Source organism: Aethalodelphis obliquidens, unplaced genomic scaffold (assembly GCF_003676395.1).
Source record: "Aethalodelphis obliquidens isolate GAN/ISIS:26980383/991018 unplaced genomic scaffold, ASM367639v1 scaffold45, whole genome shotgun sequence".
NCBI classification, from domain to species: Eukaryota; Metazoa; Chordata; class Mammalia; order Artiodactyla; family Delphinidae; genus Aethalodelphis; species Aethalodelphis obliquidens.
This window is the reverse complement of record NW_020837989.1, coordinates 3,988,383-3,999,190: the sequence shown is the minus strand read 5'-3', so window position 1 is coordinate 3,999,190 and position 10,808 is coordinate 3,988,383. Positions and strand designations below refer to the sequence as shown.

At 42.7% G+C, this 10,808-nt stretch overlaps 1 pseudogene; it reads right to left on the bottom strand.

The window, feature by feature from the left end:
* Positions 1 to 8,531: 8,531 nt before the first annotated feature.
* LOC113606748 (small EDRK-rich factor 2 pseudogene) lies at positions 8,532 to 8,932 on the bottom strand (annotated as a pseudogene).
* Between the last annotated feature and the right edge of the window lie 1,876 nt (positions 8,933 to 10,808).

Below are 10,808 nucleotides of genomic sequence, written 5' to 3'. Positions count from 1 at the left end.
AAGGGTTACTAATAACCACCAGAAACCAGAAGAGACCAAGAAGGATTCTTCCCTAGAGATTTTGGAGGGAGCATGGCCCTGTCAATACCTTGATCTTGGACTTCTAGCCTCTAGAACTATGAGACAATAAGTTTATGTCGTTTTAAGCCTCCCAGTTTGTGGTAATTTGTTGTGGCAGCCTTAGGAAACAGGGTGTCAGTGGAGGGGTGAGTGTTCTGCGCTCCCAGTTCAGCCTCTAGGGTCAGGATTGTTAGCTACAGAACACTCATTTCTGTATTTTCAATCCATTGAATGGTAACCTCCCAAAGAGATCCTGGGCGTTTGCCTACTGACTTAGTGATACTGGAGGGTTGTGTGTGTGTGTGTGTATGTTGGGGGTGGGTGATGGTGGTGGGCGTGACACGAGTTCTACGATTAATGAGAGCGAGAAGCCTTCATGATCCTGATTGGACATTCAGGTTCACAGAATGCTACTCAGAAAAGGCAGGAGGGGACACAGTAGGACCAAGGGCTGCTGTGTCTCATCTGTCCCAGTTCTCCTGTTACGGCTCCCTCCTTCCTCTTCTCTGTCATGTGAATACAGGTAGTTCTCTTGTTGGGCTGAGATGTAGAGAATTTGGAACCGACCTAGGAACTTTTTGGAATTTATAAGTCCTTGGTGAATACCTTTTTCTTCATGTCAGGTGCAGACCAGGAGAGAAATTCCAGGGAAATGCTGTGTGCCTGTATAATTTCCCAGAGACAGCCAGGTGGTCTCTGTCTCAATTCATATTTCCACAGGGTGGTCCTGAAAGATGTAGAAGTCCTTTTCCAGCACAGAATCCCTCCATCCCTGTTGGCCTCATTGGTCCTGACTTCCCATCAGTCAGTCCTTCTCTGCCTCTCCTACTCTGTACTCTGGCAGTCTCATTTTGAGTAACTCTGAAGCTCTCCTGTGCCTTCTCCAACCTTCTCCATTCACAGACAGGAATGATGAACCAGGCTCACTGCTTACTTCCATAGCTACTTCAGGAAGACTTGAATTCATCTTGAAAGAAGAGATAACACATTCTAAGAATGTATACAGTGTTCAGAGCTCCTATGCCAAGGGTGAAGGCTAGCATGCGTGGAAGTGGACATGACAGTGGAATTGTGTGCTCATTGACTGAGGACTCCTGTAGGAGCCCAGGCTATTTGGACTGCTGAACTTCTGACATAATTAGTGCCATTTTGGTCTTCTTTTTTTTTTTTAACTTTTGAATTTTATTTATTTTTTTATACAACAGGTTCTTATTAGTCATCCATTTTATGCACATCAGTGTATACATGTCAATCCCAGTTTCCCAATTCATCCCACCACCACCACCACCACCACCGCCCCCCCTCCACTTTCCCCCCTTGGTATCCATACGTTTGTTCTCTACATCTGTGTCTCTATTTCTGCCCTGCAAATCAGTTCATCTGTACCATTTTTCTAAGTTCCACATATATGCATTAATATACGATATTTGTTTTTCTCTTTCTGACTTACTTCACTCTGTATGACAGTCTCTAGATCCATCCACGTCTCTACAAATGATCCAATTTCGTTCCTTTTTATGGCTGAGTAATATTCCATTGTATATATGTACCACATCTTCTTTATCTGTTCATCTGTCGACGGGCATTTAGGTTGCTTCCATGACCTGGCTATTATAAATAGTGCTGCAATGAACATTGGGGTGCATGTGTCTTTTTTTTTTTTTTTTTTTTTTGCGGTATGCAGGCCTCTCACTGTTGTGGCCTCTCCCGTTGCAGAGCACAGGCTCCGGACGCGCAGGCTCAGCGGCCATGGCTCACAGGCCCAGCTGCTGTGCGGCATGTGGGATCTTCCCGGACCGGGGCACAAACCCGTGTCCCCTGCATCGGCAGGCGGACTCTCAACCACTGCGCCACCAGGGAAGCCCTGCATGTGTCTTTTTGAATTATGGTTTCCTTTGGGTATATGCCCAGTCGTGTGATTGCTTGGTCATATGGTAATTCTACTTTTAGTTTTTTAAAGAACCTCCGTACTGTTTCTCCATCAAGAGAAAGAGGGAGAGGACTCAAATCAATAAAATTAGAAATGAAAAAGGAGAAGTTACAACAGATACTGCAGAAATACAAAGCATCCTAAGAGACTAGTACACGCAACTCTATGCCAATAAAATGGACAACCTGGAAGAAATGGACAAATTCTTAGAAAGGTATAACCTTCCAAGACTGAACCAGGAAGAAATAGAAAATATGAACGGACCAATCACAAGTAATGAAATTGAAACTGTGATTAAAACTCTGTCATTTTGGCCTTGACCTTCTTGAGCCAAGAGAAGAAGGGTTGAGTCATTAGATTTCCTAGTCATCGGCTCATTGGTTGGGAAAGATTTTTTTTTTTAGAGTGAAGGTATAAGGGAGGTAGGGAGAGGGGGTGGGTGTGCTCAGCTCAGTGGCAAAGTAGGAAGTCAGGGTAGGCAGCGAGAGGAGAATTCTTTCTACCCTGTGCTTTGAGGACTGCTTCCCTAGCTACAGAATGAGTGAGTTGTGAGCTATTATCACCCATGAGAAATCTACAGGTAATTGCATTCTTATGAAATATTCAGAAAAGGTAAACCCATAGAGACAGAAAGCAGGTGAGTGCTTGCCAGAGGCTGAGGGAGGAGGGGATGGGGAATGACTGTGTAATAAGGTACGCTTCCGGGGTGATAAAAATGTTCTGGAACTAGATAGAGGTGGTGATTGCACACATTGTGGATGTACTAAATGCCACTGAATTGTACAACTTAAAATGGTGAGTTTTATGTTATATGAATTTTACCGCAAAAAACAGAAGCCCAAAATAAATAGCAACCCCCCCCCCCCCAGCCGCAGTTCCCTTTAAACCACACTGACCCTGTGGAGGTGGCCTCGGGAAAGATAACGGCTCTGCTGGGGCTCTGAGCCTGGTGCACTTCCCTGGCCTGAGTGTTGAGGGAGTATGGGGGTCCTTCCTCCTTTGCCTCCCCCTGTCCTGACCCCTCCTCAGAGGAACCCACTGGGCTGCCAAGAGGTTAAGAGCATGGGCTTTCAGCATGGGCTTTAATCTAAGTGTGGATCCTAGCCTGGCCACTGCTGCCGGTGTGAGTCTGGGTGTTACGGGACCTCTCTGAGCTGTGGCTTCCTCACTTGTAAAATGGAGGTGACTACCTGCCTCATAGGGTTTTTGTTAGCCTGAACTAAGTGTGTAAAGCATCTAACACAATGCAGGGTGCATGATTACCACTCAAGAAACAGGAGTGGCTGTTGTAAATAATAGTAAATTCTATCATCTGTGGTATCTGTCTGAGCATAGTACTGATTGCCAAGATCCACAGGCAGCAAGAAGTTTTACCTTCAGCTAAGTCCTCTAAACAGAATCCCAAATCCCAACAGCCTGCTTGTGGGATGAGGACAGAAGAAATTCAGCAACAGTGGAGGAGATTGTTGTCTTAGTTGTAGTTTTGAAGGGGTTGGATAAATAGCATCCTTCTTCTTTGCTTGAACCAATGGAAAAATTCGACAAAACCTAAGGAGATAGGTGACCAAAATATCACCTTTATCCCAATCAGACAGATTTTGGAGATTAAAGGGAATTTTTATTGCCGGACAACAGAAAGAGACTGCTCACCCTGTTACAGACAAAGCTGGATCACTGCAGAGCTGCCCAAACTGGGGCCTGACCTGCTAAAAACAAGGAGGAAGGAACAGAGGGCTGTGCTGGTCCTCCGTGAAAGGGGCTCCTTCCCAAGCTCACCGATCAGGGCAGACACTCCATCTCAAGGTGGAGAGAGGCCAGGAATGCTGCCTGTGGCGCCCCATCCAAATGGAAGAAGTACGAGAGGGACAGAGGTGGCTTAACACTGGATTGACGTAGGACCCAGGAGTTGTCTCCATGGCCAGGCAGAGGCTGCCCCGGGTCCAGATGGCACTCCACCTCTTTCCCCACGAGGTCTGACATCGTGATAGGCACTCCAGGACCAGTGCCTCCTTCCTTTACGTTCAGCAAGGAGGCTTCTGTTATAAAAGGAAATAGAATAGCAAAAACAAAACAGAACAAAAAACCCAAGAAAATAAACAACCAAAAACAAAACCTGGGCACAACCTCATTTTGCCAAACATTCGGGGAATGATAAAGTAAATTATAGAATATTCATTCAACAGAATGTTAAGAAGTCGTTAAAAAAGGCTGTTGACAAAGGGTTTATAATGATGTGGGAACAATATGATAATGTCAAGTGAAAAAAGTGTGATACAAAATTGCACATATAGTGTAAACTCAGCTGTATGAAAATCTCCCTAAGATTATGCATAGAAAAATAAAAATATTGCGTGGAAACTTCAGAAATATTAACAGTGGTTGTCTTTCTGTTTAGTTTTTTTTTCCTATAGTTTACAAGTTTCTGTAATAAGCATCTTTTTCTTTTGTAATGGAAAAAATCAACTTTGTTTCTAAAAAAGCTATTTTTAGAATGGGTGAGTTACACATTATCAGTCAAACCAACAATTTAGAATTTCATAGAGTCATAAGATTTCAGAACGCTAATGCTGCAAAGAGACCTTAAAGATTTTCCTAGTTGAAGGATTTAAAATATTTTGGGGGGTCACAGATTCCTTTGAAGATCTCCTGAAAACTGTGGCTTCTCTCCTTAGAGCATTTCACAGATAAACATAATACTATCATTTAAGTTGCTTTTAATTTCAAGTTACAGAAGAAGCCCTATTCAGAGCAGCTTCAACAGTGGAGGAAATTTACTGGTTTATGTAATTAGAAACTTTAGGGGTATCAGGTGAACCTTGATCCAGCACTTCAACAATTTCGCCAAGACTCATTTCTTCTGTCTCTCTGCTCTGCCTCCTACAATGTCAGCTTTATCCCAAGGCTGGCTCCCCTGTGGGTTCCAAGATGGCTGGTAGAAGCTCCTGGCAATTCATTCTTAATAGTATATGTCTAGCAGGAAAGAATGTCTCTGTTTTAGCATTCCCAATAAAAGTCACAAAGTTGGATCTGGTTGGAAGTTTTAGGCACATGCTTGTCTCCAAACCAGTACCCTTGCCAGGAAATAGAGAGCACTGATTGCTTTAGCTAGATCACTTGCTCTGCTGTGGTGCTGATATGACCACATTATTCCCCCAAATAGAAACTGGGGACACGAATGTTCCTTATACACATGACCTACTTCATATAATTTAGGCTTATCCTTAAATCCCCCAAAGCTTGCCCATGTATCCCAGGTTAAGAATTCCTGGTCTAATCCAATCCTCTTAATGTAGAGGTGGGGATTCAGAGACCCAGAAAGAGGTCACGGATGCTCCAAACCATACAGTTGCCTCATTGTCAGTGTGCTGCTTGTCTGTCCCCCCAAATTCCCTCCAACTTCACATGCAGTCATAAGTCAGAGAAGAAGAGGTAATAAGTAGGACCCTTGTCAAATCCCTAAGCTCCTCTAGGACCCAGGACAGATGTGTTTTGATAAAGAGATAGGGAGGATCCTAAGTTGAAGGGGCAAAAGGGTCCAGAGTGGGAAAGGTGACTGCATTGAGCCACTGGCTAGAGGCCTCCCATCTAAGACAGCCTGGAAGGGAAACGTTAACAGTGAGAGAGAGAGGAGGAATAATTATATTATTCATGCCTATATCTGGAAGATAATCATTGTAATTTCCCTTCTAAAAATACTGCTTGCTCAGAGAAACAACTGTATTCTAATAAGTACTTGCTTATGAAGCACACAGTAATTGGACTGGAATGTGAGTTACTAAACTGAATGTGGGATGGCACTTCTTGCCAGGTGTTTAATGATTATGTTCAAATGTGTAGGGCTGGTCTGTTGGCTGGGAAGTTAATACTCCCAGGAAGAAAATTGTTTAACTCTAGGTCAGGACTTGCGTGGCTTTCACAGACATCTAAAAGAGCTGGGCTGAAGAGGACCTTACAAATTGCTTAGTTCAGTTGCCTCATTTTAGAGATGGAGAAACAGACTCAGTGTGTGAAAGCACTTGTTGAAAGCTGTACAGTGATCACACTGACAATTAGTTGCTCTTTTACCTAGTCTGTCATCGTATTCATATATCCCTTGTAGTAGAAGCCATGCCTTGGCATTCTCGATTGCCATTTCCTCTTCCTTCTACCTGGAGAGATTGGAAAGGTAACTCATCTTTCTTGCAGCTAGGATTCCAGATGCAAGATAAGTTTCCCCAATTCATTGCCCTTGCATGAGATCTCTCTGCAGCCATGGCCATTGAGAGTCAAGGTGGTGGAAATATGTTAAGAGGCCGCCGCCTAGTCACCAGCCTCCAGGGGCTTTAGGCGCAGGGGTGGCAGCAGGTGGGATTGCAGCTATGGTAGCATGTCATTGATCTCCCCAGTCCCTTGGAGACCCCCTGACTTCTACCCTTTCTAGCCTTCCAGTGCTCTTTTTTTTTTCTTCTTTTTGAGTAATTAATTCCCTGTATTAAATCTCCTTCTGCTTGACACGTAGAGTGACTTCGGTTTCCTGCACCGAACTCTGACACACCCCTCTGTGTTAGCACGAATCACACTTATGGGAGGTAAATCTTTTCTCCCATGGATCCTGATCTTATATTTCCTATGTCCTATAGAATATAGCTCCATTCATGTCATCCTAGGATCTTAAGCTCACGAAATCCAAAACCAACCTCATTACTTTCCCTCCCAAACTTACTCTTCCTATAGACTTCCCTTTGTCCATTCTCGTCCCTACTTCCTCCCAATAACTTGAGTTTGGAGGTAGCTTTGTCTTTCCTTTTCCTGCTGTCGTGTACTTGTCAAATCTTATTGATTCTATTTTCTTTATTAGTTGGACTGTTGGTTTTAAGTTATCCAATTATATTGGATTAATGAACAGAGAGAATGTAATAACCTGAATAACTGGGTTATTTTTGACAGTTTTTTAAACAGCTTTATTAAGATACAATTCACATAACATACAATTTCCACATTTTAAGTGTACAGATGAACATAACTACAAAATGGACTCAGGTATAGAGAACAGACAGAGGTGTGGTTGCCAGAGGGGAGGGAGTCTGAGGGAGGGATGGATTGGGAGTTTGGGGTTAGCAGATGTAAGCTATTATGTATAGAATGGACAAACAACAAGGTCCTACTGTGTAGCATGGGGAACTATATTCATATCCTATGATAAACCATAATGGAAAAGAATATGAAAAAGAATATATATATGTATAACTGAGGCACTTTGCTGTACAGCAGAAATTAACATTGCAAATCAACTATACTTCAATAAAATTAGAAAAAATAAAAATAAAGTGTACAGAGTCTCAGTGAGATCCCTGTAGTCAAATTGGTCTCTTGGTTCTCCCCAAACATATATGGTCTTCTATCATTCCATTTCCTTAACAATTCATTAAAAAATCATAATTGAGCACTTAACTATATGCCAAGCATTCCTACCTGGAATGATGTTTCTTTTTCACTTCTCCAGACTTAACCCCTAGTTCAGTTAAGTCTAGTAACTAATAACTTCTTATACTAATTTGTACCAGAAGTTCCTTGATTGTGACTTATGCCAAGTAATTATGAATATATATATTTTTTCTTCTGAGTATTGCATGAAGGCTACCAAGTTGGAACAGGCAAGTAGTGGATGTGAAAGCTTTAATTATCTACCCCATTCATGTGTTATTTTTGTAGCTATAGTCTCTATTTTCTTATTTGATGACCACTGAAGTGTTCCTAGGCCCAGTTGTAAACCTAAGAGTTGATGTATTGATGGGAGCAACTGTAAGTTCAAGATGTTGTTGTGATTCTTTTTTTCTTAATCCCTCTTTTGTCTATGTGATATTAAGCAAATGATGAAGCGTTACTTTTGAGGATTTAACAAGGAAGGAGAAAGAAAGACCCACATTTGTGGGTGAAGTCTTTGCCCTTCTATGTGGAAAAGTGGATTGCGACTGTTCTCAAGTCTGTCTCTCGGTAATTGCACCTGACTTTAGGATCCAAAAAAATTTGTTTTGCCAAGTTGTGCCTTTCCTTCTGGAATTGTAAGTGAACACAATAATAGTACCTGTTTACACTGTGAAGTGGATATTATTACAGAAAATATACCAGAGGCTTTCTCACTTGTTAAGGTAATAATACCTTGTGAATGTATGATCTACAGAGAAACCGCTGTAGCTTTTACCTGCTGATGCTGTCTGTTGGAGAATGAATTTTGGATGGTTCTTTTTTTCACCAAAAAAAAAAAAAAAAGGTTCTTTTTTTTTTTTTTGAATTACAAAGCTACTTTTAATACTTTGGGGTGAGCCCCACAGGAATAAAAAACACTGGGAAGGGGTAACCCCCTCACCCCCAGGAGTGACCCAGGGGGAGAGAGGCTACCTGAGGGGAAGGAAGCACAAAAGGGACTCGCTGCGGACTCAGGGCAAAGGTAATGCCATCGGTGCTGGGACCTGTGAGCACTACGGGAGAAAACGCGAGCGTGGTGGGACTGGCTCCAGGCACACAGGCGAAGGGCAAGAGGGTTGGACATGAAGCCACAAAGCTACTTGGATTCTTCCTTCTTCTCGTTTGCCTTTTTCTGTTTCTGCTACATGACCTCTGAGTCCCTCTGCTTGCGGGCGGCAGCAGAAAGCCCGTCAGCTCGGCGCTTTCCCTTAACCAAGTCGCTTTGCTTTTTCATATTCTTCTGGCAAGTGAGCTCCTGCTGGTTACCACGGGTCATGGCGATGGCAGCGGCTCTGGCCTGCTCCGTTCTTCTTTTTTTTTTTTTTTTTTCTGTTGAGGAAAACCAGCATCAGGCGTGGGTGGATCCAGGGGCTCAGAGAAAGCCATCAGCATTTCTTCTATCTCTCCCTCTTCAGGCTCTGCTTTCTGCCAGTCTCTTTCCACTGGTGGGCTGGTGGGGCCCTGACCACTCTGTGTTAACATAATCTTTACATCAAGCCTTGTGGGGTTTATTTTTTTTAATTATAAAAAAATATTTATTTTTGGCTGCATTGGGTCTTCGCTGCTGCACGTGGGCTTTCTCTAGTTGCAGTGAGCGGGGGCTACTCTTTGTTGCAGTGCGCGGGCTTTTCATTGCAGTGGCTTCTCTTATTGTGGAGCACAGGCTCTAGGCGCGCGGGCTTCAGTAGCTGTGGCACACAGGCTCAGTAGTTGTGGCTCATGGGCTCTATAGTGCAGGCTCAGTAGTTGTGGCACACGGGATTAGTTGCTCCGTGGCATGTGGGTTCTTCCCGGACCAGGGATCGAACACTTGTCCCCTGCATTGTCAGGCGGATTCTCAACCGCTGCGCCATCAGGGAAGCCCTAAGCATTGTGGGGTTTATCTTTTCCATTAATTCCAGAAAAAGTTTTAGAAAGAGTCTTTTTGAGTAAGATTGAACCAGCCAATTGTTATGGGTTGAATTGTAAATGCTCCCCTCCCCGCAAAAGATACGTTGAAGTCCTGACCTCCAGAATGTGATGTTATTTGGAAATAGCTTTGTTGTAGATATAATTAGTTAAGTTATAATGAGGTTATACGGGAACAGGGTGGGCTAGTAATGCAGTGTCACTGATGTCCTTATAAGAAGAGGAGAGAGAGACACAAATTAAGTAGCTTAAACACAGAAATTAATTTTCTCACAGTTCTGGAGGCTAAAAGTCCAAGATCAAGGTGTAGGCAGGTTTGGTTTCTCCTGAGGCCTCTCTCCTTAGCTTCCCTGGTGTCTCTTCCTTTTCTTATAAGGACAGTAGTCCTATTGGATTAGAGCTCTACCCTAATGGCCTCATTTTTTTTCCACATCTTTATTGGAGTATAAATGCTTTACAATATTGTGTTAGTTTCTGCTGTACAACAAAGTGAATCAGCTGTATGTATATATATATATCCCCATATCCCCTCCCTCTTGAGCCTCCCTCCCACCCTTCCTATCCCATCCCTCTAGATCGTCACAAAGCATTGAGCTGATCTCCCTGTGCTATGCGGCAGCTTCCCACTAGCTATCTATTTTACATTTGGTAGTGTGTATATGTCAGTGCTACTCTCTCACTTTGTCCCAGCTTCCCCTTACCTCCCTTGCCCTCAAGTCTGTTCTCTTCTACGTCTGTGTCTTTATTCCTGCCCTGCCACTAGGTTCATCAGTACCGCTTTTTAAAATCCCATATATATGTGTTAGCATATGGTATTTGTTTTTCTCTTTCTGACTTACTTAACTCTGTATGACAGACTCTAGGTCCATCCACCTCACTACACATAACTCAATTTCATTTCTTTTTATGGCTGAGTAATATTCCATTGTATATATATGAAATGGCCTCATTTTAACTTAATCATTCTTTGAAGCCCATCTCCAGATATGGTTATGTGGTTTAGGGCCCACCCGTGTGAACTCATTGAACCTTTACCTCTTTAAAATGCCCTTCTCCAAGTAAGGTTACATTCTGAGGTGCTGGGGGTTCAGACTTCAACATTTGGATTTTGGGGTGGACACAATTCAGTCTATAACAGCACTTACAACTTTCAATTTTATTTTATTGATATTTGTGTGCTTATTTTAACTCCCCTAAAAGATGGTAAGTTCCTTGAAGGCAGGAAATATATCTTGCCTATATCCTTTTATCTCCCATAGTGTTTAATATATTTCTTGGATTTAGTAACTGCTCAGAATCTTTTGCTGAATAAATGAATGGTATGTAAAGTAATTCTTGATTAATAAGAATTTCTCACTTCTCAAACTTTTGGTATAAAAAAGCTATATAGTGCAGGTAGCCGTGGACTGGATGTCAAAGACCCAGGCTCTTCTCAACTCTGTCACCTTCTAGCTGAGATCTTGAA